General features: G+C 41.6%; 1 pseudogene; it reads right to left on the reverse strand.

Annotated features, from left to right (window-relative positions):
* The window catches only part of LOC149457497 (potassium channel subfamily T member 2-like), a 1,031,266-nt pseudogene that overhangs the window by 452,211 nt on the left and 551,927 nt on the right, over positions 1-27,128 (reverse strand).

The following is a 27,128-nucleotide window of genomic DNA, read 5'->3' on the forward strand; positions in this document are numbered from 1 at the left end:
CGCTATAAGCAACCAAAGTGGGATTTGTGATCTCCCTTCTCCAGAGTGAGCCACAAGCATGTGCCCATCAGTTAATGGAAAAAGCACATACCAAACTGTCTTCCCTAGAAAGCTTCTTTGAAGCTATGGCGCAACTGTACGATGACCCCCAACGATCTGCATCTGCAGAAACTGCGCTCCACTCTCTCCAGCAAGGTCATAGGGCAGCTGAGGACTATGTAACCGAGTTCAGGCGCTGGAGCGCTGATACCAGTTGGAATGATGGTGCCCTACGTTATCAATTTTGCTTGGGTCTGGCCGAATCCCTTAAAGACGAGCTAGCTCGGGTTGGAGTACCGAATACCTTGAAGGAACTTATTAAGCTGACTATTCAGATTGACCGCCGACTCAGGGAACAAAGGCTGGAGAGATCCACAGGTCAAGCTCGCCACACATGGATGCTGCCCATTCTACCACCTCCAACAAGTATGGCATCAACCAGTTCTGCCACATCCAGTTCTGAAGGGTGGACAAAGTACAGGAGATGGACCAGAGACTGCGGACACAGTACAGGAGATGACCAGAGACTGCGGACATAGTACAGGAGATGGACCAGAGACTGTGGACACAGTACAGGAGATGACCAGAGACTGCGGACAGTACAGGAGATGACCAGAGACTGCGGACAGTACAGGGGATGACCAGAGACTGCGGACACAGTACAGGAGATATCCACGGAAGGCTTCAAGATGGATTCTCAGAAAGTTTCTGCTATACTAGAATGGCCTGCACCAGCTGATAAGAAAGGAGTTCAGCATTTCATAGGCTTTGCCAATTTTTATAGAAAATTTATTAAAGGGTTCTCGGCCATCATTACACCGATTACGCAACTGACCAAACAGGGAGTCTGATTCCATTGGACACCGGAAGCTCAGGGTGCTTTTGAAATGTTAAAGAGACTCTTTACATCAGAATCCATACTAAGCCATCTAGACCCAGTACTACCCTTTGTGGTTGAGGTAGATGCTTCAGAAAGTGCTGTTGGGGCCGTCCTCTCACAAAGTCTAAAACTTTTGCTTCACCCTGTTGCCTTCTTTTCCAGGAAATTATCCCAGGCAGAAAGAAACTACGATGTAAGAGATTGGGAATTATTGGCCATCAAATCTGTCTTGGAAGAATGGAGATACCTGTTGGAAGGCGCGGCACATCCCATCCTAATCTACACGGATAGCAAAAATCTGGAATATCTAAAGACGGCAAGACGTCTAAAACCTCGACAAGCCAGGTGGGCGCTCTTCTTTTTCAGATTCAGCTTTCACATTACCTACCGACCAGGCTCCAAGAATGTCAAACCAGATGCCCTATCAAGAATGTTTGACGATCTGAGGGATCCACCCAGCCCGGGTACACTGCTCTCAGCAGGTAACTTCTGCCTCTTGCAACCTGATCTTCTTTTGCAGATCCAGCAGGCATCGGTTGGGGCTCCTTCTCTTCCAGGAGTAACCCGGTCCTCCAGAGAAGGATTACTATGGTAAGGGGACTGAATTTTTGCACCTGAAGCTACCTGACTGTCAATTTTAAGGTTATGCCATGGTCATCCACTGGCAGGACATTTCGGGATCCACAAGACCCTAGACTTAGTACAGCGTCTGGTCTGGTGGCCTGAATGGGAGAAGGATTGCAAGGCCTGCGTAAGCTCCTGTCCCACATGCATCCGGAATAAGGGCAATAAGAGCAAGGCCTGGGGATTACTGAGGCCTCTACTAGTACCTGACCGTCCCTGGAAGATGATATCGATGGATTTCATCATAGAGCTACCTCCATCAGAAGGATATTCAGCCATATGTGTTATAGTGGATCGATTTTCCAAAATGGCACACTTCATTGCCTTGAAAGGAGTACCCTCTGCAGCGGAAATAGCCCAAGTCTTCATTAAGGAAGTGGTGAGACTCCATGGTGTTCCAGGAAACATTGATTCAGATCGTGGGGTACAGTTCACCTCAAAATTTTGGAGAGCACTTTGTGAGAAATTGAGAGTGGGACTCTCGCTCTCTTCTGCCTATCACCCCCAGACTAATGGCCAGACAGAGAGAACCAACCAAACCTTGGAGCAATATATTAGTTGTTTTACATCCTTCTCTCAAGATGACTGGGTAGCACTCTTACCCTTGGTGGAATTTGCCTATAATAACTCAAGACACTCGGCCACAAGACAATCCCCCTTCTATTCGAACTATGGATATTACCCTGCATCTATTTCTAATTCACTACCCAAATCAGCGATCCCAGCAGTCCAGGATATCTCTGAATTCTTACAGTAAAATAACAAAATACTGCAGGAAACAATATCAAAGGCTCAACTGGATAATAAGAAGTTCTTTGACAGGAAAAGGAAAGGAGAACTGGTCCTGGAACTGGGACAAGAAGTATGGCTGTCAACAGCCAATCTGAGATTAACTTGTCCTTCAAAGAAGTTAGGCCCAAAATTCGTGGGTCCTTTTCCCGTAAAGAGGAGAATCAATGACGTAGCATATGAGCTCATATTACCAGGTTCCCTAAAGATTCATCTTGTATTTCATGTGTCACTACTCAAGACTGAACCCTCTAACCCATTCCCAAGTCGGGAAGTGGGGCCACCTGAACCAGTAATCGTCGACGGCGAAGAAGAATACGAAACCACTGTTAACTGCAGGAAGAGGAGGAACCAACTCCAAAATCTGAGTATAATGGAAAGGGTATGGTCCTGAAGATAATTCTTTGGAGCCAGAGTCTAACATGCATGCCAAAGAGTTAATCAAGGCATTTAAACACAGGCATCCAGAGAAGTTGGCCCAGTTGGGCATCCGGAGGCTGTCCTTAGGGAGGGGGCACTGTCAGGGATCCTGTCGCCGTGCAGCAGTGCGTCAGCGTCAGATCCCCTTGAGTCACGGAGGTGCGAGTGCGCAGGCACGGGAGCATGCGGCCGCGCATGCGTAGAAGCGCGGAAAACTTGCGCATGCGCAGTAAGCGCACACGTCTGGCGGGCTATTTAAACCTGCTTCATAGTAAAATCACTGCCTTCTGGTCTAATACGTTCCTGCATACCTTCCTGATACCTGTATTCTGCATTACCCGACTAAGAAAGAATGCACTGACCCAGGCTATCCCTGACCATTCTCTTGCCTGCTCCTCTTGTACTTATCTGCCCGCTTGTTACTAACTCGGCCTGCCTGACTCTGCTGTATTATTCTGCCTGCACCTGACCTGCATCTTGTCAGCTACCATATCCACCAACCGCTGCACCCACGGCTTTGCATCTGGCCTGCATCTGGATCACCGCCATACCTGTCAGCCACCGCATCCACGCACTGGTGCTCGGTCCCAAGACCCGCACCCTGACTGCCGCCACACCTGCTTGCTGCTGCACCTACATTCCTGCACCCGCACCTGGCTTGTGTCCGGATCTCCTGGGTTCCCAGCTACCTGCTGACAGCTGCAAGATCTACATGGCACTCCTGCCCCTCCTGGCTCTGCTCCCCTGTTCCCACTTTCAGGGGCTCCGAGCGTGAGTTGAAAGAGGACGCCCTCTCTCCACTTCAGGCTCCCCAACCAGGTACGTGACATCTGTGCTAAAGATAACAATGTCATCTAAACACACCCAAATTTATTTATGATGAGGACTTAATGTTTTGCCCTCGTTAATATGAAAAGTGGCTGGGGCAGAATGCAAACCAAACGGTATTCTTACATACTGGAAAAGACCCCCTGGAGTGGAAATTGAGGTATTTTCTCTGGCTTCTTTAGTTAAAGGTATCTGTCAGTAGCCATTGGTGTGGACTGTGGTGCTAATATCCCAGGCTGGTCTCAACCCCTCTATTAGCTCATGTTCTAGGTGAATTGGATATGCATCACACTTTTAATACACCATATGGCTTCCTGAAATCATTACAAAACCACGGGGTTCTATTGGCTTTGGTACCAACACAATTATGCTTAACCACCCACTATGCAACTCTTTAATGATATCAACTTCAAGCATTTCACAAACATCTTCCAATACTACTTTCCTGTGTACCTCTGGAATACAATAGTGTTTTACTCGAACTTTATATTAGGTTTTATTATAATGTCATGCTCAATTACTCTAGTAAGGCCTGAGTTTGTAGCTTGGACAGGTTGGTGGCAAAGAAGGACTAGGTCAACCCCTTAGAGGGGGCTCTGATTTGACCTTAGGCGGAGCAGCTACCTGTTCCTGGTCTTTCCTGAGTTTTAGTAAGTTCACCTCGTGGATTTGATAAGACTTTTACCACCCTGGTTGATGTGCTTTAGAATTTATTTTACTAATCTTTTCAACCACATCTAATGGCCCCTCCTGCCCAGGAACTCTCTCTCCATTGTGGGTATTAGTACAGCCACCTAGTCCCCAACCTGGCACTGTCTAAGCTTGGCAGACTGATTTTACACTCTTTAACAGAGGTATCGCCTTAGAATTTCTCTCTCTCATTTGGGTTATATACTCTACTACCATTTAAATGTATGTGGAAAAGATTCACTTTCCCAGTCAAGTAACCCATGAGATATCCATCCATACACCAACTCAAACAGGGAAAACCTGGTGGATGCTTGAAGTACCTCTCAGGTGGCAAACATGAGCACTGGGAGTAAGCAGTCCAAATATTTTCCATCTTTCTACACCACCCTCCTGAACATTGATTTTATGGCCTAATTGAACTAGCCCGTACATCTGTGAGTGATAGACTGAGGTACACAACTGTTTAATCTGAAACAATTTGCATAGGTCTGTCATAATAAATGGTGTGCCTTGGTCCATCGAAATCTCTTTAGGAAAAACAGTCATTAAGAACATGTTAAACAGCACTTGAATAATCACTTTGTAGGAGATTTTATTCAGAGGGACTGCCTCCAGATACCTTGTTGCATAATCGATTACCACCAGGATGTATTAGTGTCATTTTATCAGAGGTCCCACCAGATCCATCACAATATGCTCAAAAGGTACCTCAATAATAGCCAGAGGCAGCAGGGGTTTTCTAAAATGTGACACTGGATATCTTCTCACCTCATCAATAACTCCAGGCCAGCAGAACTGCTCTGTTATCAATGCATCTGTTTTCTCAGCTCCCAGGAAACCTCCCAATGAGTCTTTGTGAGCCAAATTGAGTCTCACTCATCTAAAAGGCTGGGGACCAATAATTGGTTGACCACCTTACCCCATATGTTGGTGACTCAGTATAGCAGATCACTATTGACCACAAAGTATGGAAACCTTTGTTCGGCCTCAGGCACTTGTGATACTCTATTAACCACTGTAACTTGTTCTCTGCCAAATGAACCCTGTGACACTTCCAGGCCAGGATGAACAGAATTAGTGGAACCTTTTCCCTCATCCTCCTCAGACATAGCCTGTAGTGGGAATGTTTCCTCTATGTTTTGCCCAACCATGACCTGCATAACAGGAGATTTCCCCCTCAGGGGTCTCCTTAGCTTGTAGACTGTCTGCTACTGGCACAATCTGATCAGCACTTCTTAAGGTCACATTTTCCAACACTTCAAAGGGAGTAGATAGGTCACACTGTCAGGGCAGTCCTCAGCTGACATAGTTTTACAGTTCAGCAAAGAGAGAACAGTCCTGTCCAACTATAATGTCATGTATGAGGTTTTGAACCATTCTCGCCTCCTGGGTAACCATGCCACTAGCAGTAGTGATTGTTCCTGACACCCACAGGTATCAATGAATTTGCCCATGTATACAGCACATACCACCCTCAGGGTTTTGTTACGGGGCCCACTTTATATACATCACTTGTATGAACCATACTACCTAAGTCTGGTAGCTCTTGGACATGGAGTTGATTCACCCAGATGTTGCATTCAAACTGCCCTTCTGACAGATTCAGGTGGGCAGCACAGACCTCCTGAGTATAGCAGGACATTTAATGTACAGACCCCACTCCATGGGTTCCTACTGCAAGGGACACTGATCATGGACATGGCCCCTGGTGTGACACTGTGAGCACAACACACTCCCATTCCTTCATGCCGGAGAGGAACTCTGGAACACTGGGTTGATCCATCCCTGGCTCTCCTAAGTGCTTTTTCTGGGTTTGGTGATGACTTTGCTTTCTGAACTGATAAGGCTCCTTGGGAATTGGCAAGTCCTAGCAGGTCCTCCACCACAGTGTACCTCTCAACCATTTCTGCAAGTTGGTCTGCTGTCCTGGGGTCTCCATGGCTCACCCAGTGATTAAGGTAATTTCTCAGGGGCCTCAGGTACTGGTCCAACATGACCATGACCATCTGAGGACTATACAACACTTCCCGCTGTAGCCATTTCTTGACCAGCTGAACCAGGTCATTCATCTGGCATTGGTGGTGTACCCTTTGGGCTCGTAAAAAGATAATCATCCCATAGTACACCAGGATCTGTGCCTTCATTCATTTATAGTTCTTGACATCACTAGATGGTAGGTCAAAATAGGCCTTTTGTGAAACTCAAGAGAGAAAAAGGGGCAATGAGGCCAGCCCATTGGTCTTGGGGTCATCCCTCCCTTTTATAAAAAGTGTCCAGAAATAACTCCAATGCATCACTAGGAGTTAATTTCTGCAGGTAGTGTCTGGCCCTCATGGCCACTTTGTTACTAAGGACAATAGCCTTTTGTTCCCATCCTTTAGATCGACTGTCTTGTAGCTGGTGAAGATAGAGCTGGAAAGGAGGCTTCTCTTGCACCTCTTGTCCCCTGGTAGTGGTGACAGGAGATGTGAGGACACAGAGTGGCATGAGGGTCAATGAGGTGAGCAGCTGTTGGTTGTAGAATACAGATGACTGTGGATCACCAGACAAGGACAAGAGTCGAGAACACAGTGACACTTGATCAGAATACAAAAGTAAATCCTGGACATAGGCCAGAAGTTCATCAACAGCTCGATGGCAAGGTACAGGTATGTAAGAGTCAAGATACAAGCCAGGGGTATTTCAGGGCAGAGAAGGAATCAGGATACAAACTGAGGTCACAAAAGGTAGGCAAAAATCCAAAGACAGGTCAAAGACTGTTGTGAATTGGAAGGAAAATGTAGCAGGTCAGGACACAGGTAAAGAAGGAACTAGCTGAAGATCACTTAGCAATCTGTTCAGGAAATAATCACACTTAAATTGGCCATTTGGCACCAATACAATTTCCGAGCATGCATGTGTGCATATTCACATGCTGCTTAGCAAACAGTGCAAAATACTGGCATAATCAAGACAAATAATGGCTTGTCACCCATATCTCAGTCCCACACTTGATTTAGGGTTCCTGATTGCTTCAGGAGGAACCTCAAAGGCCACAAGAGGTCAAAAACTGTGTCTCACTCTCTAGATAGTCCATACTTTCTCACTGTGAATAAAGCCCCACTACCTCATAGACAGGTGCTCCTTATTGCCCCTTTTCAACCTTTCCTTGCAGGCGGGTTAACTCTTTTGGGACCAAAGTCCCTGTAATCAGGGTTTGGATGCTTTTTTCTCTCACAAAGTTTCTCCATACTTTCATATTCTGGATCCCAAGTGAGGACTTACCAATCCTGAGGGAACTTTCGCCCAGTCCTCTCTTTTCCGTCCAGACTACCATGGAACTCCTTACCTTATTGTCTCTCTTATTGTCTCCCTTAAAGGGACCAGAACCAAATAAGAGGGACACATACCTCCTATTAAGGACACATCCTCTGGATCCTGTCCACTGTTACTGGATATTATGTAGATAATCATAAGTGCTTCCTTATTTTGAATATATTAATTTGCTTTGTGTTGTATCTGAAGCCAGTTGCTTTGATATAATAAAGGTTTTTAATTTGTAATTGTTTATATTTTTTGGCCACAGTGTAGTTATGTGTTTTTCAAAAGTATTTAAGTTAGACACATCCAGCCAACTAAGATTTTCAGAAGGAGCAATGCAGCCCCAATACATTCTACATGGCACGGTCACATTAAGGCATTTAGGAAGTGCATGAAAAGCAAGTATTATTCCCTAGTAGAATTTGCTGTCCGGCAAACCTGCTATTGTGCTAAGTCAGAGCAAAGTTAAAGTATGTTTCAACCCACCAGCGTCCACCCAAAAGTGAAATAGCTGTTTTGCATGGACTTGTTATTTTAAAAATGAAGACAACTGCGAAATAACATGTTGGCTTATTTACCATGTCCAGGAAAGGTAAATAAAGAAATGTAGTAAGTTTTCATTTTTCTTAAAAATCATGTAATATTAATTATAAATGCTTACATCATTTATATGTCAGTGTTATTTGTGTTGTGGGCCCACATAGTTACACTCTAATGAATAACTTATGTTCTGAGAAAGGGATTAATAGTACATATAGGAAAAATTATCTATCTGTTTGAAAAAGTTTCCTGCATAAAATTAAACATTTAATAGCATCAAATCTAAAGATATCCTCTTATTTATCACTTAATCCCACAACTCATAAAAGGACACATCAGAAGTGTTGTATAACATGGATGCCTTGAATATTTAGCTGTAATTAAAGGGAGGAAATTAAGGGAATTTCAAGGTGATTCATCTGCTACTTATTTTCACCAAAAGTGCCTTTTATGCGAAGCAACAGATGGAAAAATAAATGTAAAGCTCTCCAGTCCATTAGCCGCCCAGCTATTTCATTACACATTTGGATAAATAATTAATTGGACAAATTTAGATCGCCTTCAAACCTGTTTAATTGCTTGTAAATCAGGGATGTGTTTGAGCATAATGGGAAAAAATGAGTATATAGCTTCTTATTAATATTTGATGAGCTCATTCACACAAGCACAGCAGCTTCATAAATTGCTTTTTTTTTTACAGCCAAGTTTATTTGTAAGACCAACAATTGCTTATTGCAATTATTTGAAGAGATTTGGGATATTGGTTTTGTTTTCATTTTAGGTCATTTTGACAAAAAAAGTCTCTTAATTATTATATTGCTAATTAATCCCTATTTTGTAATTTGTTCATAGTGCAAACACATACTTATGTAGTGCAGGCATTGCAATAGTTAATTTGAAGTTTGCAGAAGAACAGAAGTTTAATTTACATTGGATGATAGCAAAATACAATTTGGATACATGTGTAGGAACCTTTTTGCATAATCGCAACATTCTGAGTCACATTGATTAGAAACAACACCATTGAAAACAATGAGATTTCTGTTGGTATGAAATTCTGTGTGACTCAATTCGTATCAGAAGTCACACTAGTGTGAACCGGGCCTTACACATACAAAACGTCACCACCACGTGTTTTACTGGAAACATAGACCATTCATAGCATCTTCTGCATCAATTCTGCCCTTTGAGATATGTCTGTGACACTCACTGGCACACCCAAATGAATCTTCCATTTCTGATTTAAAGCATTTAGAATGTCAACTAAATGTTTTCAAATATAGTTCTATTAAAAAGAAAACAGAACAAGAAAATACTTACGGAAAATATTTTACAAAACAACAGAGCTTTCACAGTTTATATGTTGCCTCTGCCCATGTAGTGTATTCACTGCAAGGACAGAGAGAGAGGCAAGAGTTATCTGTCAGGTTAGTCGTAAGCTGTTCACATCTCATACATCAGGACAATCTGGTGTGGATCTTCAGCAGTTTTAAATATAATAATAAAACTCTGAGTCAGAGGCATAACTTGAAGCTTGCGGACGCCAATGCAAAAGGTGACCTGGGGCCCCTCACTATCACCCACCACTTCCACCATGCACCGCATGCCAGGATACTCAAAGTTATTTCAGATCTTTATTTATATAATGAGAGGATAATTCTAAATATTTTGGAGAAAATGTTGACATTTTGACATACCCATCCAATTATTTTGAATACTTGTAAGCAGACCCTGGCGCAGGCCCTCTGACTTTACTGAATCACCTACGCAGGGTGATGCGGCAAGTGCTTTTACCCAGTGACACAGTGTAAAGGCTAATTCACACATTGTGTGGTGACAGATGTTTTACTGCATTGTAAAACTTCAGTCACCTCAAGGACACACTAAAAACAACTGTTTGCTATTTGTCCCATTCACACTGCAACACAGCCTGGGTGTTTTTCTGCTAAGGGGACAAGGCAACTGTACAGCATCAAAGGAACGATGGATGGAACAATGTACTTCAAATCTTGGGTGAGAACCGTCTTCCTTCAGCCAGGGCATTGAAAATGGGTCGTGGATGGGTGTTCCAGCATGACAATGACCCAAAACACATGGCCAAGGCAACAAAGGAGTGGCTCAAGAAGAAGCACATTAAGGTCCTGAAGTGGCCTAGCCAGTCTCCAGACCTTAATCTAATTGAAAATCTGTGGAGGGAGCTGAACGTTCGAGTTGCCAAATGTCAGCCACCAAACCTTAATGTATATGGAATGTCAGTAAGCGCTATGGGTGTGTAGAAAGGTATAAGCTGCTGGCACTAAAGGACCACCCTTGGTATCCTCACTAGTGAATGAAGGTGCAGCGCTAAAGTAATGAATGAATCAAATGAAATACTTCTAAAATCTTTTGCATATACATAAATAAATAATGAGGTGAATAGATGCAGCAATAGAATGAATAGCAGCAATATTAAAAGGCAGACACAGTGAGGTGCTCTGATCAGCGCTGCCAGTCTAAAGTGTGAAAGTTCATGAGTTATTAATATAGCAATAACTAATATACTGATAACTGTGGTGATGGTATCCGTGACACTGAGTGGTCAATGTTGGGTGATATAAAATTAATAGTGACTGATAGTGAACATATATCAAATGACACAGTTGCGATAAACAATAGCTATAAAATAGTCCAGAAAATAAATCTGTGAACAGGTGACATCCAGTGCTGGTAGATCCATGAAAAGTATTCCTTTATATGCACTCACCAGAAGCGCATATAAAATGCGCATAAACAGCTGGTGTCTTCTCCAGGTAAGTCAGGCAGCACACCCATCAGTCATGAGGATGATCTCAGATAGGGATGATGACACCAAGCAGCATGCAAACCGCGATGAGAAGTCCTGAGGAGTTAGCTCAAAAAAAAACAGAGAAAATTGGCAAATAGTGTAGTACTTTATTAAAGGTACAGAGTATCCACGTGGAGAGTACAAACAAACAGTATAAAACAACTCACTAAGATGGCTGCTGGACCTTCGTGCCGCCACGGCCGCGTGACGCCAATGTGCAGGCTCCTTCGCTGACGTGTTTTGTGCACACACACATTTTCAAAGGGATATTCCTGCTAATTGACGTCTATGCAAACTTATTTATAGTCCAGAGCATGTGCTCATCAGCTGGTGCCATTTTCCGAGAGCCCGCATGTGTGGATGGGCTCCATTTTCCCGGGGACCAACATACCAGCAACACAAAGCAGAGACTCCTCAGTGGAGGGAGAAGCAATACCCAAAACCTTTTGCATGGAATGGGAAAGGATATGTACTAGATATGCTCTCATAGTATAGCTTCCAATGATTATAAGACAAAAGACTAAACCACGAGTGTGCATGTGTCAGCAGGCGCCATTTTCCCCGAGCCCGCATGTATGGACGAGCACCATTTTCCCGATGGCCACCATACCAGCACTACTCCTCAGTGCAATACCCGCAAACTTTTGCATGGAGTGCTCTCATAGTGTAGCTTACCATAATTTCATGACAAAAGACTGATTGGTGATAGTCCTTATATTGAGATAAAACTCCATGTACTTGAAGCAGGAAAAATTATAAAAATGTGCAAAATTATGGTCATCTGGAAACCTCCATTATAATATGACAATAATGGTACTTACAGTGGGGATCAAAAGTTTGGGCACCCCAGCTAAAAATTTGTATTAATGTGCATAAAGAAGCCAAGGAAAGATGGAAAAATCTCAAAAAGGCATCAAATTACAGATTAGATATTCTTATAATATGTCAACAAAAGTTAGATTTTATTTCCATCATTTACACTTTCAAAATAACAGAAAACAAAAAAATGGCGTCTGCAAAAGTTTGGGCACCCTGCAGAATTTATAGCATGCACTGCACCCTTTGCAAAGCTGAGACCTGCCAGTGTCATGGATTGTTCTCAATCATCGTCTGGGAAGACCAAGTGATGTCAATCTCAAAGGTTTTAAATGCCCAGACTCATCTGACCTTGCCCCAACAATCAGCACCATGGGTTCTTCTAAGCAGTTGTCTAGAAAACTGAAACTGAAAATAGTTGACGCTCACAAAGCTGGAGAAGGCTATAAGAAGATAGCAAAGCGTTTTCAGATGTCAATATCCTCTGTTCGGAATGTAATTAAGAAATGGCAGTAATCAGGAACAGTGGAAGTTAAAGCAAGATCTGGAAGACCAAGAAAAATATCAGACAGAACAGCTCGCAGGATTGTGAGAAAAACAATTCAAAACCCACGTTTGACTGCACGATCCCTCCAGAAAGATCTGGCAGACACTGTAGTTGTGGTACACTATTCCACTATAAAGAGATACTTGTACAAATATGGTCTTCATGGAAGAGTCATCAGAAGAAAACCTCTTCTACATCCTCACCACAAAAATCATCGTTTGAACTTTGCAAATGAACATATAGACAAGCCTGATGCATTTTGGAATCAAGTTCTGTGGACCGATGAGGTTAAAATTGAACTTTTTGGCCGGAATGAGCAAAGGTATGTTTGGAGAAGAAGGGGCACAGAATTTAATGAAAAGAACCTCTGTCCAACTGTTAAGCATGGGGTTGGATCAATCATGCTTTGGGGTTGTGTTGCAGCCAGTGGCACAGGGAACATCTCACGAGTAGAAGGAAAAATGGATTCAATAATATTTCAGCAAATTTTGGATGGTAACTTGATGCCATCTGTGAAAAAGCTAAAGAGATGATGGCTTCTACAAATGGATAATGATCCTAAACACACCTCGAAATCCACGGGGGATTACATCAAGAGGCGTAAACTGAAGGTTTTGCCATGGCCTTCACAATCTCCTGACCTCAACATCATTGAAAATCTATGGATAGACCTTAAAAGAGCAGTGCGTGACAGACAGCCCAGAAATCTCAAAGAACTGGAAGACTTTTGTAAGGAAAAATGGGCAAAGATACCTCAAACAAGAATTGAAAGACTCTTGGCTGGCTACAAAAAGCGTTTACAAGCTGTGATACTTGCCAAAGGGGGCAGTACAAGATATTAACTTTGCAGGGTGCCCAAACTTTTGCAGGCGCCATTTTTTTGTTTTCTGTTATTTTGAAAGTGTAAATGATGGAAATAAAATCTAACTTTTGTTGACATATTATAAGAATGTCTAATCTGTAATTTGATGCCTTTTGGAGATTTTTCCATCTTTCCTTGGCTTCTTTATGCACATTAATACAAATTTTTAGCTGGGGTGCCCAAACTTTCGATCCCCACTGTATAGGATGAGGAAAAGATTATTATATAAACTTTGCTATTATGGGTAACATATTGATCTATATGAAATAGATCTCCCTCAAAACCCGGTACTCTAGGTAAATAACAAAAAAGGCATATATCTATGCATCCACACCGTATGTAAAAAATCAAATCATAATGAGTCTCATTATGTGCGCTGGTCACGTTATAACAATGCAAGAACTAAAATACATATAAAAACGTAAAAATCTAATACAATAAGATTCCTAAAATAGGAGTAGAAAATATGAAATGTAATCCTAAATATAAAACTACTCTGAACATAATAAGAATTAGACCATTATATAAATGAAATGAGAATGAGGATCATCCAAACGTAATGACCTTGGAATCATATGTTCCTTAACATATTTCTCTAAAAAAGAAATATCCCAGAGCATTCTTATTTCTGAGGTAGTAAGGTTCTGTAAATGTAAAAATAAACCACATAGGTTATCCACTTCCTCATTAAAAGAAAAGATGTCATCAGAAATAACAGATCTTTTCAATCTCACTTCAAAAATTTCCATTTCGTAAATCTAAAAATTAATAAGGTGAGGGGGAATGGTTAAAAAGCTACATCTATATCACGATCCATGTATCATATTTTATCATGAGATTGGTTTACAGTCTATTTGTTGATCCTCATTCTCATTTCATTTATATAATGGTCTTATTCTTATTATGTTCAGAGTAGTTTTATATTTAGGATTACATTTCATATTTTCTACTATTTTAGGAATTTTATTGTAGTAGATTTTACGTTTTTATATGTATTTTAGTTCTTGCATTGTTATAACGTGACCAGCACACATAATGAGACTCATTCTGATCATTATGATTTGATTTTTTACATACAGTGTTCCCTTAATAGATATGCATTTTTTGATATTTACCTAGAGTACCTGGTTTTGAGGGAGATCTATTTCATATAGATCAATATGCTACCCATAATAGCATACTTCATATAATAATCTTTTCCTCATCTTATAAGTACCATTATTGTCATATTATAATGGCGGCTACCGGATGACCATAATTTTGCACATTTTTATAATTTTTCCCACTTTAAGTACATGGAGTTTTATCTCAATGTAAGGACTATCACCAATCAGTCTTTTGTAATGAAATTATTGTAAGCTACACTATGAGACCACTCCATGCAAAAGGTTTCGGTTATTGCACTAAGGAGTCTTTGTTTGTGTTGCTGGCATGGTGGTCCTTGGGAAAATGGTGCTCGTCCATACATGCGGGCACCGGGAAAAGGGCGCCCGCTGACACGTGCATGCTCGTGGTTTAGTCTTTTCTCTTATAATCATTGGAAGCTATACTATGAGAGCATATCTAGTACATATCCTTTCCCATTCCATGCAAAAAGTTTTGGGTATTACTTCTCCCTCCACTTAGGAGTGTCTGCTTTGTGTTGCTGGTATGTTGGAAAATGAAGCCCGTCCACACATGCGGGCTCTGGGAAAATGGCACCCACTGATGAGCACATGCTCTGGACTATAAATAAGTTTGCATAGACATCAGTTAGCAGGCATATCCCTTTGAAAATGTGTGTGTGCACGAAACGCGTCAACGAAGGAGCCTGCTCATTGACGTCATGCCGCTGGGGCCGCACGAAGGTCCGGCGGCCATCTTAGTGAGTTGTTTTATACTTTTTTTTGTACTCTCCACGTGGATACCCTGTACCTTTAATAAAGTACTACACTATTAGCCAATGTTCTCTTTTGTGAGCTAAGAGCTAACTCCTCAGGACTTCTCATTGCGGTTTGCATGCTGCTTGGTGTCATCATCCCTATCTGAGATCATCCTGGTCTTCATGGTCCTATGACTGATTGGTGTACTGCCTGATTTACCTGGGGAGAAACCAGCTGTTCATGCGCATTTTATATGCACTTCTGGTGAGTGCATGTAAAGGAATACTTTTCACGGATCTACCAGCACTGGATGTCATCTGTTCACAGATTTACTTTCTGGACTTTTTTATAACTATTGTTTATCGTAACTGTGTCATTTGATATATGTAGTTACGCCAGTGCTCCAAGTAAATATCCTTGAACAAGAAAAAGTACTGAGGAGGCGCAGAACCTGTGCCGATTTCCATTTCACTCTGAAATAAAAACTGGTGAGGGTGGCATAGAAACACCTGAAGTAGGATTATTTGATTTAGAGAGGTCACTGCTCCAGTAAAGTATGCAAATCCCCCACCTCTAGAACTTCAGGTGCTAAGCAAAGATAACCAAACCATGACATATGAGGTCAATAGGAATGCAGGAAGCTGCACACCAATGACATCAGATCATACCAAACTTTATTAGACCCAATATAGCACAATGTAGCATAGGATCACCCCTCTCTAAAGTTTCACTCAACATGGGAGTGAACACAGATATGGGGCTCAGGGAGGAAAAGCTCTTTTATGCAGTATATAATCAATGAAACATAAAGTGGTTATAAATCCAACTCTTAGTGCCATAATATTTAAGAATATCATCTTCAGAGGTATTGTTAGCTGACTAATATGCCTTTTCCGTAATGGACCTATCATAGTCGTGTTTGAGAAATCACCTCCTCCCTTTACCACCTCTCTAACACATAACCTTTCAGTGAAGAGTAGTTGTGTTGCATCCTATTAAATTGGCCTTTAGAAATTATTTTCTTGACAAAAAGGGAATCTGTGGATGTTAGTTTATGATAATCCTGTATATGGATCCTCTGATCATCAAAAACACCAACTCAGAGTTTATTCTAATTGAAAATGTGAGTGCTCTTTTCTCACAAGTAAATCTAAGATAATAACTATTATTGTTGAAGTACTAAGTACTCCAGAAATCTATCTCTGCCAACTCTTGATGTACAAAACAATAAAATCACCAATATAACACGAAAAAATATGATATAATCTCTATGGGTGTTAGTATCTCCAAAGACATGGCAATCTTTTCACCAACCTCAACATAAAAGCCTACATAAGTGTAAAACTAGATTGCAAAATAGAACCCCTGTAACTGTCCAAATGATTCACGAGACATCCTAAAAGTTTGCCAATAAACTTTTGAGTCCTTATAACCCTGTCTATCTCTCATAAATTTAGATTTTTAGACTGAGTGATTTCATTTTCAAGAGAGATTAATTCAGTGTTCAATTTGTTATCCATTGTCGGAAAAGGCTGTGTCCCTGTGACTACAGTTCTAAACGAGGCTTAATTTAAATTAATGGGTTTGATTGTGAGCTATGGAAAATCCTGCTTGATGAATTACACGTGGAGATACAAAAAGAAAAGAAAAAACAATAACTTGAGAAATTTAAAGGGATGCATCCTTTTCTGACAATGGATGGCAGATTGAATACTGCATAAATCTTTCTTGAGAATGAAAGAAATCACATTAAAAGATTTACATTTATGAGAGATAGGCAGGATTATAAGAACTCAATAGTTTATGATTGGAACAAGCATTCTTTTAGAAGGACTCATGTGAATCATTTAGACACTTTGAGAGGTTCTATTTTGCAATCTAATTATACACCAATAAGATCTTACAAAAGGGTCAGCTCCTGTACAACTGGGAGGGTCCTCTAATGTATTCAATTCTTCAGTAGAAATAAACTCTAAAGAGGGAGAATAAAATTAAATTAGTGGATACCTTTTCAGATGTTGGAGAGTGTAAGTAGGCAAAAGAAGTTAATGCATCAGAAGCTAAAGTACAAGAAAAAAAGGAAGAGACTGACATGGGGAGGCTGGAAATATAGGAAAATGGATTTGATTCACACACAGGTGTCTAGGATTGTCAATGTTTTGAAATGTTTGGATTATAAATGAATGTCTCAGCAGCAGTTTTATTACGGTGACCTAGCTTTGCAAGCAAACTCACTTCAATTCCAAAAAGCATAAGCCTCCCAAACTTTATCTAAAAAAAAGGCAGGTCAGATTTCTATCCTGTCCAAGAAAAAAGTTACACTTTGGACTTATTCCAGATGTGTGTAGAAAAATATTTGATACTTTTTTAAACTGATTTTTACTTTTTGTGATATTTTATGAAAGAGAAGCCTTTAATTCTCTTAAGAAAAATATGGCTTTTGTGTAGAGGCTGATAGAAAGTACGCCATGTCTCTGGAGATACAAACCCCCATAGATATTATGTCACATTCTTTACTGGTTAAACTGATGATTGGATTTGTATTGTACATCAAGAGTTCTCAATGACAGATTTTCTAGGGTACTTAAACAATGATGTTTGTAATCTTAAATTTAGCTGTATAGAACAGAGCAACCACAGTAATTGCTTACTTAGAGTATCTCTCAAAAAGGTGTTGTGATAACCAGAGGATCAATGTACAGGCTTACCAAAAACCCATGCTCAGAAATTCTCTTTTATGGGGTGATACTTACAGTACTATCCAGTCTGTGTTAAGAAAGCCATACCTAAATGCCATATTATTAGGGATTAGCACAGGTTCTCATGACTGGATGGTTTTGAGTTAGAGAGAATAGAAACAAGGAGGACATTTCTCGAACAAAGCTATAATAAGTCCATTATAAAAATGTCATATCAGTCAGATAAGAACATTCCTAAAGACGATCTTCTTGCACATTGTGGTTTTAGGAGTAGTAAGGAAAAAAAGAAGAGTGATTCTCAGTTGTAATCTTTTAAAAACCATTATAGCATAGAGTTTAATTAGTTGCCGCTTGACCACAGTACAATCACAGCACCCTGTATCATGTTATAGGTGTGAGCCAATCATAGCACACAATAGTAATCACAGCTGTTATTTAATTCATTTACTTCATTTTCCAATAAATTGTGACAATACAACTTTAAAAAAACTCACCATGCGGGGCGTGTCCAAGATGGCGACCGGAGCGACCGCATAATCCGGAGCTCCGGTGCCAAGCTTCTAAATCCGCTGCCATCCGTGCGGCAGCGGATCACGGAGTGACGGCGGAGGACCCGGGTAGTATCCCCGATCCCGGGGAGTCGGAACCCGGGTGATATTTCCGCCCCTCGTGGCGGCTGACGTCCGCGGCCTGGTGCGGCCGCGTGGGCCGGGGCTCCGGCGCCACCCATAAGCTCTTCCATCCGCACCTGCTGCCATCCGGGCTGTGGGAGATCACCTGGGGACATCCGCGGCGCCCTCTGCATTGCTGGGACTGGGGGAGAGACGCCGCTGAGCCTTGCTGCTTCCCGCGGTGGCGGCGGCATCTGCGGCCTACATCATCTGTCTGGAGCCTCCATCTGGTCACAGTGAGTGGGGGATGCGGGTGCCCTCTTATCATTAGCTCCCCCCACAGTGACTTGGGGACTGGGTCTCACGTTGCTGACCCCGGAGCCTGCCATCTCCTGTAACCACGGCCCCTGTTGGGCTCAGAGGCCTACTGGGGCCTTAATATTGCCCAGTGGAGTGTCTCCCTGGAGGGCCCTGTGCTTGGTGTTGGAGGTCCTCTGCTTCCCACTTGTCCCTCTTGTGTCCTAGGTTGGGATCTGGTGCCATCATCCTGCTCCAGTGTGCTATATCTGCGTGTTACTGTGATCTATGTCCTCTCTACCCTTCCATGGCTTGCTAAATATCTTTACAATATAATGTTCTCACAGATGGATCTAACCGCATTCATGTAACTACAATCCTAAACCTATTTTGGGCGTTATAGGTCCCCTGGGGTTATAATCTCCATTCATTATCCTATTTTCAGTTGATCACCCCCAGGAGACTCCCTGTATGCCGTCCACAAAGAAAAAAAAGGGACAAGCCCAGAAGTCCCTCACGACATACCTACTTAAGGCACACGAGCTTTGTAACATGTCTCCAGTCAATACAGCGCGAGCATCCCTGTCCGATCCCACACAGGATACCACCGCTCCCTTATCGTCCTTGGTAAGTGAAAATACACAGCAACTTACAAAAGGAGACTTGGAGTCCTGCTTGGAATCTATGTACACCAAACTAGCCGCCAAATTTCAATCAGAATTGCATAAAAGCACTAATGTTCTCTCTCAGGAAATAGCCACATTGGGCTCCAGGACAGACCGCTTAGAAACCAAACACGATGAACTTAGCCTGGCCTATGGTGAACTTTCCAGAGAGCATGATCATTTACAAACGGCCTTTTTTCAACTACAGGCACAGGTGGAGGACCTTGATAATCGCAATCGCAGGAATAATCTGCGAATCAGGGGAATCCCGGAGTCTATGTCTGACCTCTCCTTAATCGTGACCAAATTATTTCAATCACTCCTCCCGGATCGTGACCCTGGGTCTTTTGCCTGTGACCGCATCCATAGAGCCCTGCGTCCTAAACCTCCTACTGACAAGCCACCTAGGGATATTGTCCTGTGCATGAGGGACTTTTTGACCAAAGAGGAAATACTCAGAGCTGCTCGCAATACCCCTACGATCTCCTTTGAAGGCTCGGTCTTACAAATCTTTCCGGATGTTTCCCCGGCCACGTTGGAGAAGCGTAGAAAAATGAAAGAAGTCACAACGGTCCTGTTCTCAGCTCGTTTCCGCTACAAATGGGGCTTTCCCTTTAAGTTGATTGTTCCACATAATGGGAGCACATATATAGCTACATCCCCTTCTGAAGGTAGAGCAATCTTGGCCAAACTGGGCCTAGCGGATGCCCCATCACCTCAACGTCCACCCTCCACCCCTCGTGTCTCTCCCATTTGGCATACCCCATCTCCACGGAGAGATAGAAGGAGAGTCAGACAGGATCCGGGTTGACAGGTCCATTCTCACTTGCCTATTACCTATTGTTTGACAGTCCTTGGTCTTGCCTATTGTCTTTTATGACTTTACCGAGAATTGAGACACAGGGATTTTGTTTCTTACATCTTACGCTGTCAGGATGTGTATTTCTATGGTTACTGCTATGTTAATTTTATAATCCTGAGTAATGTGTGTGCCTTGCATTGATAGATGGACGAATCAAGGTATAACAAGGGTCTTTGGTCCCTCTTAATTGCGCCCATTGGTTTATGGTTTCACAACTCTTTGACACGTTACCCCACCCTGCCTCCTGACATGGCCGGAAGTGTCGCCGCCCAATTGAGGGGTGACAGTTCCGTTTTCCATGTTTTAGGGAGACAGGGTTTGGGCCCATTTGGCCCCTTAATATTTGAACTTTTTGTTTTATCAGGTATGACAAATTTTCAGCCTGATCCATGTTCTTCAGTTACCCTCTTATTTGTAGGAGCTCTTCAAATCTCCTCTCTATTGTTTTTTGTCTTCTTTTTTTTCAACACTTTAGTGCATGAGGATGGTGTTGTGTCGGTCTGTGGACATCATGGCCCCCATGTTGGGGCCGGGGGGTCCCCTGGGCTGATTCTGCCACCTGTACGTCTGTCTGCTATAGACCTGCGGATTTCTATGTCTAGCCAATTAATTTTAGGGGATATCCTTGTAATGTGTACTTTTATGATGATAGTAATAAGCTCTGTTTACTATGGTAATTCAATGTATTTCGCATAATGTCCAGGGTTTCAATTCACCAAACAAGCGCAAAACGGCCTTTCTTCAATATAAATGACTGGGAGCCAAGATTATCTTATTACAGGAAACACATTTTGCAGCTGCAAAACACCCGACATATTTTCATAGATCTTATAGGCAGGGGTATTATACCCTGCATTCCTCCAAGAGTAGGGGCGTAGCCATCTTTCTATATAACTCATTCCCCTTTGAGGTTCAACATGTGTATCGTGATCCGGACAGTAGGTTTATCATTCTTAAAGTCACCCTTTCAGGTCGAGAACTTACTATTGCTAATGTATATGCACCGAATTCAGCACAAGCTACCTTTTTTTCAAAATTTTTTGGTACTCTGGATAGGTTTTTGTCTCCTCATCTCTTGGTGGGTGGGGATTTTAATCTGGTGGCAAAATCCTCTTTTGGACCGTAGTTCCCCCTCGCATTCTTCCCAGGCTTTCCCAAAATCCCTTACTAAGAAATTAGATACCCTTCAGTTGGTGGATGCCTGGAGAGCGCACAACACCGGAGCCAGGGATTACACATTTTATTCCCACCCACATGACTCTTATGCTAGATTAGACTATATATATTGTACCCCAATTTTACTAGCTAATTCTAGGGTAGCTTGCATTCATTTGAGCCCCTGGTCGGATCACAGTATTGTGGCCTTATCTATCACATTTGTGGGATTGGCACCTACTCCCTTCTCTTGTAGACTTAATGACTCTATGCTAACCGATATTGACTCTCGCCAGGAATTGGTTACATCTATTCAGGAATATTTTCAATCTAATTTAACCCCTGATATTTCCCCAGCCACACTCTGGGTAGCCCACAAGGCGGTCCTACGAGGCCGACTTATCTCCATGGCCTCATCCAGAAATAGAAAACGTTGGCAGCAAATACTACTTCTAACCCGAGAATTAGAAGCACACTATAGAAGCCATGTCGCTAATCCATCTCTACTTAATAAACAGCTACTGTCCCAAAAGCGCTTGGAACTGAATGCCCTGCTTTCCCAAAAAACTGAAAAGGCCCTTCGCTGGTCGAAGGCCTCATTCTTATTACATAGTAACTCGGCATCTACCATGTTTGCAAGGAAGTTCAACCACTCTCTGCGCCCCCCACACGTGTATAAATTACGCACAAATTCGGGTGCTATCTCATCTCTACCTCAGGAAGTCTTGGGTATTTTCGAACATTTTTATTCTAAACTACTAGCTCCTCCGCAGTCGGATTCTGTCCCTCTGTCGGACTCTTGGCTGGACTCTATACCCCTCCCTGCCCTTACACCCTCTCAGATTGTCACTCTTAATGCCCCCTGTACTTTAGAGGAAATAACATGTGCGATAGGCGCTCTCAAGCGCTCTACTGCGCCGGGTCCTGACGGATTTACCGCTAGCTATTATAAACATTTTGCCTCTACATTGGCTCCATACTTGATAACTTTATTTAATGATGTTTTGCAGGGGGGTAAGTTCCCTGAGGAGATGTTATTGGCTAACATGTCTCTAATACCCAAGCCACAGAAGGACCACTGTTTGCCACAAAACTATAGACCAATCTCAGTCATGAATAATGATCTAAAGATATTTAGCCATATTTTGGCGGACCGGTTGGCCCCTATCATCTCCTCTTTGGTTTCTCCAGACCAGTCGGGTTTTATTCCCGACAGATTTATTACTGATAACATTCGTCTCACTCTAAATGTTATTCAAGATGCCAATTTACATTCCAAAGAGGTTCTGTTGATGAGTTTGGATATAAACAAGGCCTTTGATAGTGTTCTTTGGCCCTACTTGTTCTCCTTGCTACAGAAAATGGGCTTCAGTGAGGGGTTTTTGGCAGGCATACATGCCCTGTATGACTCTCCTAAAACGAGAATTAGGCTTCCTGGCTGTAACTCTGACTTCTTTACATTGGGTAGAGGTACCCGCCAGGGCTGTCCTCTTTCACCCCTTTTATTTGCGCTGGTGTTGGAACCTTTGGCATTGGCGATTAAATCACATTCGGATATTTCTGGCTATTCATTATTAGTTTCACATTTTAAGCTGAGCATGTATGCTGATGATGTTATGCTTTTTATTACTAACCCGTTGACTTCTTTACCTAACTTGTGTGCTGTATTGAACGATTTTTCCAAAGTGTCAGGTCTCACCGTTAATTTTACCAAATCTGTGGTCATGCCTGTTAATGTTCCTGACTCCCTAAGTGCATCTCTCCGTAGTTCTTTCCCATTTTGCTGGGTCAAGGACAGGATATCCTATCTGGGGATTAACCTCACTCCCAGATACTCGGATATATTTGCGGCTAATTATCCACCATGTGTATCGCGTCTCTCTACTCTACTGAAGATCTGGCACGGTTATCATATCTCCTTTCTGGGTAGAGTCACGGCGGTTAAAATGAATATTTTGCCCAAATTGCTTTATCTTTTTAGAGCACTTCCAGTTCCGGTCTCAAAAACGTTTTTGGATCATTTTCAGCGGACTATTAATAATTTTATTTGGGGAAATAAACATCCACGTTTTGCCTCATCCATTTTGTATCGGTGAGGCAAAACGGACGGTCGGGAGGTCTCGGTCTTCCTAACTTTTGGCTATATTATCTCTCGGCTCCTTTTGCGCAATTGTCACAATGGGCTACTATTAACTCTCAAATCCCGTGGATCAAGTTTGAGTCTCAGTCGATACGTCCTTTTTATTTACCGGGAATTTTATGGTCTAACATCTCCCCCCGATTGACTGTTTTTCATAACTCCATAGTGACTCACTCACTGACGCTTTGGTCCAAACACAAATCTAAATTGGGTTTAGTCTCTCCTATTCCCCCAGGTGTGTCATTTTTTGGGGATCCTACTTTTGTTGTAGCCTTTTCTTCCCCTCATATGTTTCGTTGGTGGTATGATCGATCTTTTATCAGATTATCTGATTTCCAAAGAGGAGGATCTTATATTACCTTTGATATGCTGCGCATGTTATTTGATGTTCCTCTTCGTGAGTACCTTCGTTATAGACAGATTAGGCACTTTTTTAAGGCGCACTTTGGCCTTACCCCATCCTCTCCGATTTCCTTTTTTGAACGTATCAGCCGTGACTCTCCCAGGGGTAGGGGTCTTATCTCAAATCTTTATCACCAATTTTTGATCTGTCTTTTTCATGCTCCCCCTTTGTACAGACGAAAATGGGAGGAGGATTGTGGCGTCACTTTTTCGGATGAGGATTGGGATTCCATGGTGGATAATATATGCAAGAGCTCTAGATCTCTTTCGGTTCGTGAGACGGCCCTTAAAGTTCTAACCAGATGGTATTATACCCCGTCAAGACTACATGTACTGTTTCCACAAACGTCCCCTCTATGTTTTCGGGGATGTGACTGCACGGGTACTTTGGTTCATATATTTTGGGATTGCCCGACCATATCTTTGATCTGGCGTAGGATTTCTGAGGTCGCTGCCTTATTGTCGGGTGCCCTGATACGATTGTCCATGCAGACCTGTTTATTGGGGGCCCATATCCCAGGGGTCTCTGATGCCAATCTGAGATTGATACACACATTATGTATTGCCACTTTATGGTCTATTGCCCTACATTGGAGGTCCAATGTTGTACCCCTGGACTCCGTTTTACACAGAATTGACACTGTAATGCTTATGGAACGTATTCATTATACACTACTGGATAAGATGCACTTATACGATAAAAAATGGGAGTCATGGAGAGATTGCAGACACTTATTACATGCTTAATAACATCCCCAGTAAAAGTTGGCTGGCATGTACTATTGACAGGTGTATCACCTAACCTACTTTGTCGTTTACGTACTTCATGCACTTGTAACTTCCTCTTTTTTTCTTATCTTCTTTGTTATGTTAATATACTTTTATGTATTGTACTTTTCAAAAGTGCCTTGTTTTTGCTGACAATATCACTTTTAAAGTGTGCTGTTGTTTTACTGTCTACTCATGTACAATAAAATCGTTTGTAAACAAAAAAAAAAAACTCACCATGCCTCTTACTAAATACCTTGGACTGTCTACTTTCCAAAAAGGGGTCATTTGGGGGGTATTTGTACAGTCCTGGCATTTTAACAGCTTCAAAAAATGAGATAGACCATCAGTACAACAGGATTGATACATTTTTAAATGTATTTACAATAGTTTGTAGACGTTATAACTTTCACACAATCCAATTAATGTACACTTATTGGAATTTTTTTTTTACCAAAGAAATGTAGCAGTATACATTTTTGCCTACATTTATGAAGAAATTTGGTTTTATTGAATATATTTTACAACAGAAAATAGAAAATATTTTTTTTTCTAAAGTAGTGATCAAATACCATCAAAAGAAAACTCTATTTGTGTGACAAAACATATATAAATGTAATTTGCATACAGTATTGTATGATCATGCAAATACCAGGTAAAATAGCACAATGCTGAATAGCAAAAAAATGGCTTGGTCATGAAGGGTGTAAAACCTTCCTGGGGTTTAGTGGTTAATTAAGTTAAATTATAAACAGGTACTTACACATATGGTAAGGTGACATTTTTTTTAAAAGGGATACTGTCTCGAGGGGTTGGTTTATGGCTTCCTTGATTGGAAATATACAATATCATAGTTTGTTCCAGTCCAGTAAATTCAATGTACATGGCTGGACACTGTAGGCATGCCCATGTGCATATCCACTAGTTGTTTGAATTGTTCCAGAGAAAAAGGGGTCCTACTTTGCAGCATACTAGCAAGGGACAGGCAATGGCTGATTTAAAGCAAAAGCAAGCTTTGTTCACTTTTTTTGACATACAGTACCTGGAGTGTATTAACTTGAACTTTAATAAATTTATTTACATTAAGCTGACCTCTTTTACCACCATATCTGAAAATAATTGAAAACCTATATAGTCCCTTTACAAGGATTTCTAGAAGACAAGACAGTGTTTTGACCAGAGCCTGGCCACTTGAGTGCCAATCTGTAATACTCCTTTATTATCAAGCTAGTCTTCAGTTTCCATTGCTGTGATAGTGACAATTACTCCAATACACAACATTGTAGCCAAATTAAATTTAAATATTTTTTTGACAGATAAAGTCCTCTTTTGATGGAATTTAATAACAGCATTTTTTTTTATTTTTACAATATAAAGAAAAAGGGCCAAAAATAGAACCAGCAAAGCCAGGACAGTACAAAGATCCCTCTTTCTGGAAAATAGACACTCCAAGTTGAGCTCTTTTTTCCACAATTTTCTGTTATTAAGGAAGGGGGGGTTTAAAACATGGAGCTTGTGCTTTATAATGTTCATATTAACCAATATATTTCATATTATTGATATTAATTAGCATATGTATTAATAACTAACTAGTAATGTTTATTATTTTCCAGCAACAGTTTCTAGAAATGTAAGAGTAAAATATGATATGATATGATAAAATATGTATATTCAAAATTTGAACTCTAGATGACCTCTGTACATCATATTGGTACCTTTTTTAAGACAGTCATTAGTTTACTGTGGGAAAGTTCACTGGGATAGAGTTCAGACAGTTCCAGACATTATGGTCTGCAGGTGTAGACATTCATTAATTTTTTTATTTATATTAATTACATTGACCTATTTTTTTACAACCAATCATATTGTACCACATGTAATTCTACGGTGAAAGATTCTTATAAAAATGGCCTGCGTGCCCTCTTTCTTTGAATAATTTTCAGACTTGCTCCCAGCTGCAGCTGATATTAACCACTTCTTGACCACTCTATAGCCAAATGATGGCAACAGTGCAGTCATCCAGTTCTGGGGAGGCATCACCTGGTACTCTCTCTGTGATCCCTGTGTCCTTTGGACACAACTGATCACATGACACAGTGGCCTTTTACCACAGGATCAACTTTGTCCAATCACAGCTGATCACCATGTAAATACACTTGCCGGTTATCAGCAGTACTTTCCTCACGCTGTCAGTGTGAGGAAATTACTGCCAATAACTGGCAACTGTGAAACTGTGAGTATTAGTGCCCTGATTCTCAATGCAGCCCCAAAAGTGCCCATAAGTGCCCAACAGTGCTGCCCTTCAGTGCCCAGTATTGCTACCCATCAGTGCCCAGCAGTGCTGCCAATCTGCACTTGTCCATGCCACCAGTCAGTGCATCACTTGGCAATGATTCACTTGATACAGTGCATACATACATACAGGTCATAAACACATAGGAAAAAGATGAGGATATGATATGAGAGGATTAGTGTGCAGTATAGGGGAGGCTAAAGATTAATATACAG

The sequence above is a fragment of the Staurois parvus genome, unplaced genomic scaffold (assembly GCF_062004578.1).
Source record: "Staurois parvus isolate SC_StPar_1 unplaced genomic scaffold, SC_StPar_1.0 ptg000318l, whole genome shotgun sequence".
NCBI lineage: Eukaryota > Metazoa > Chordata > Amphibia > Anura > Ranidae > Staurois > Staurois parvus.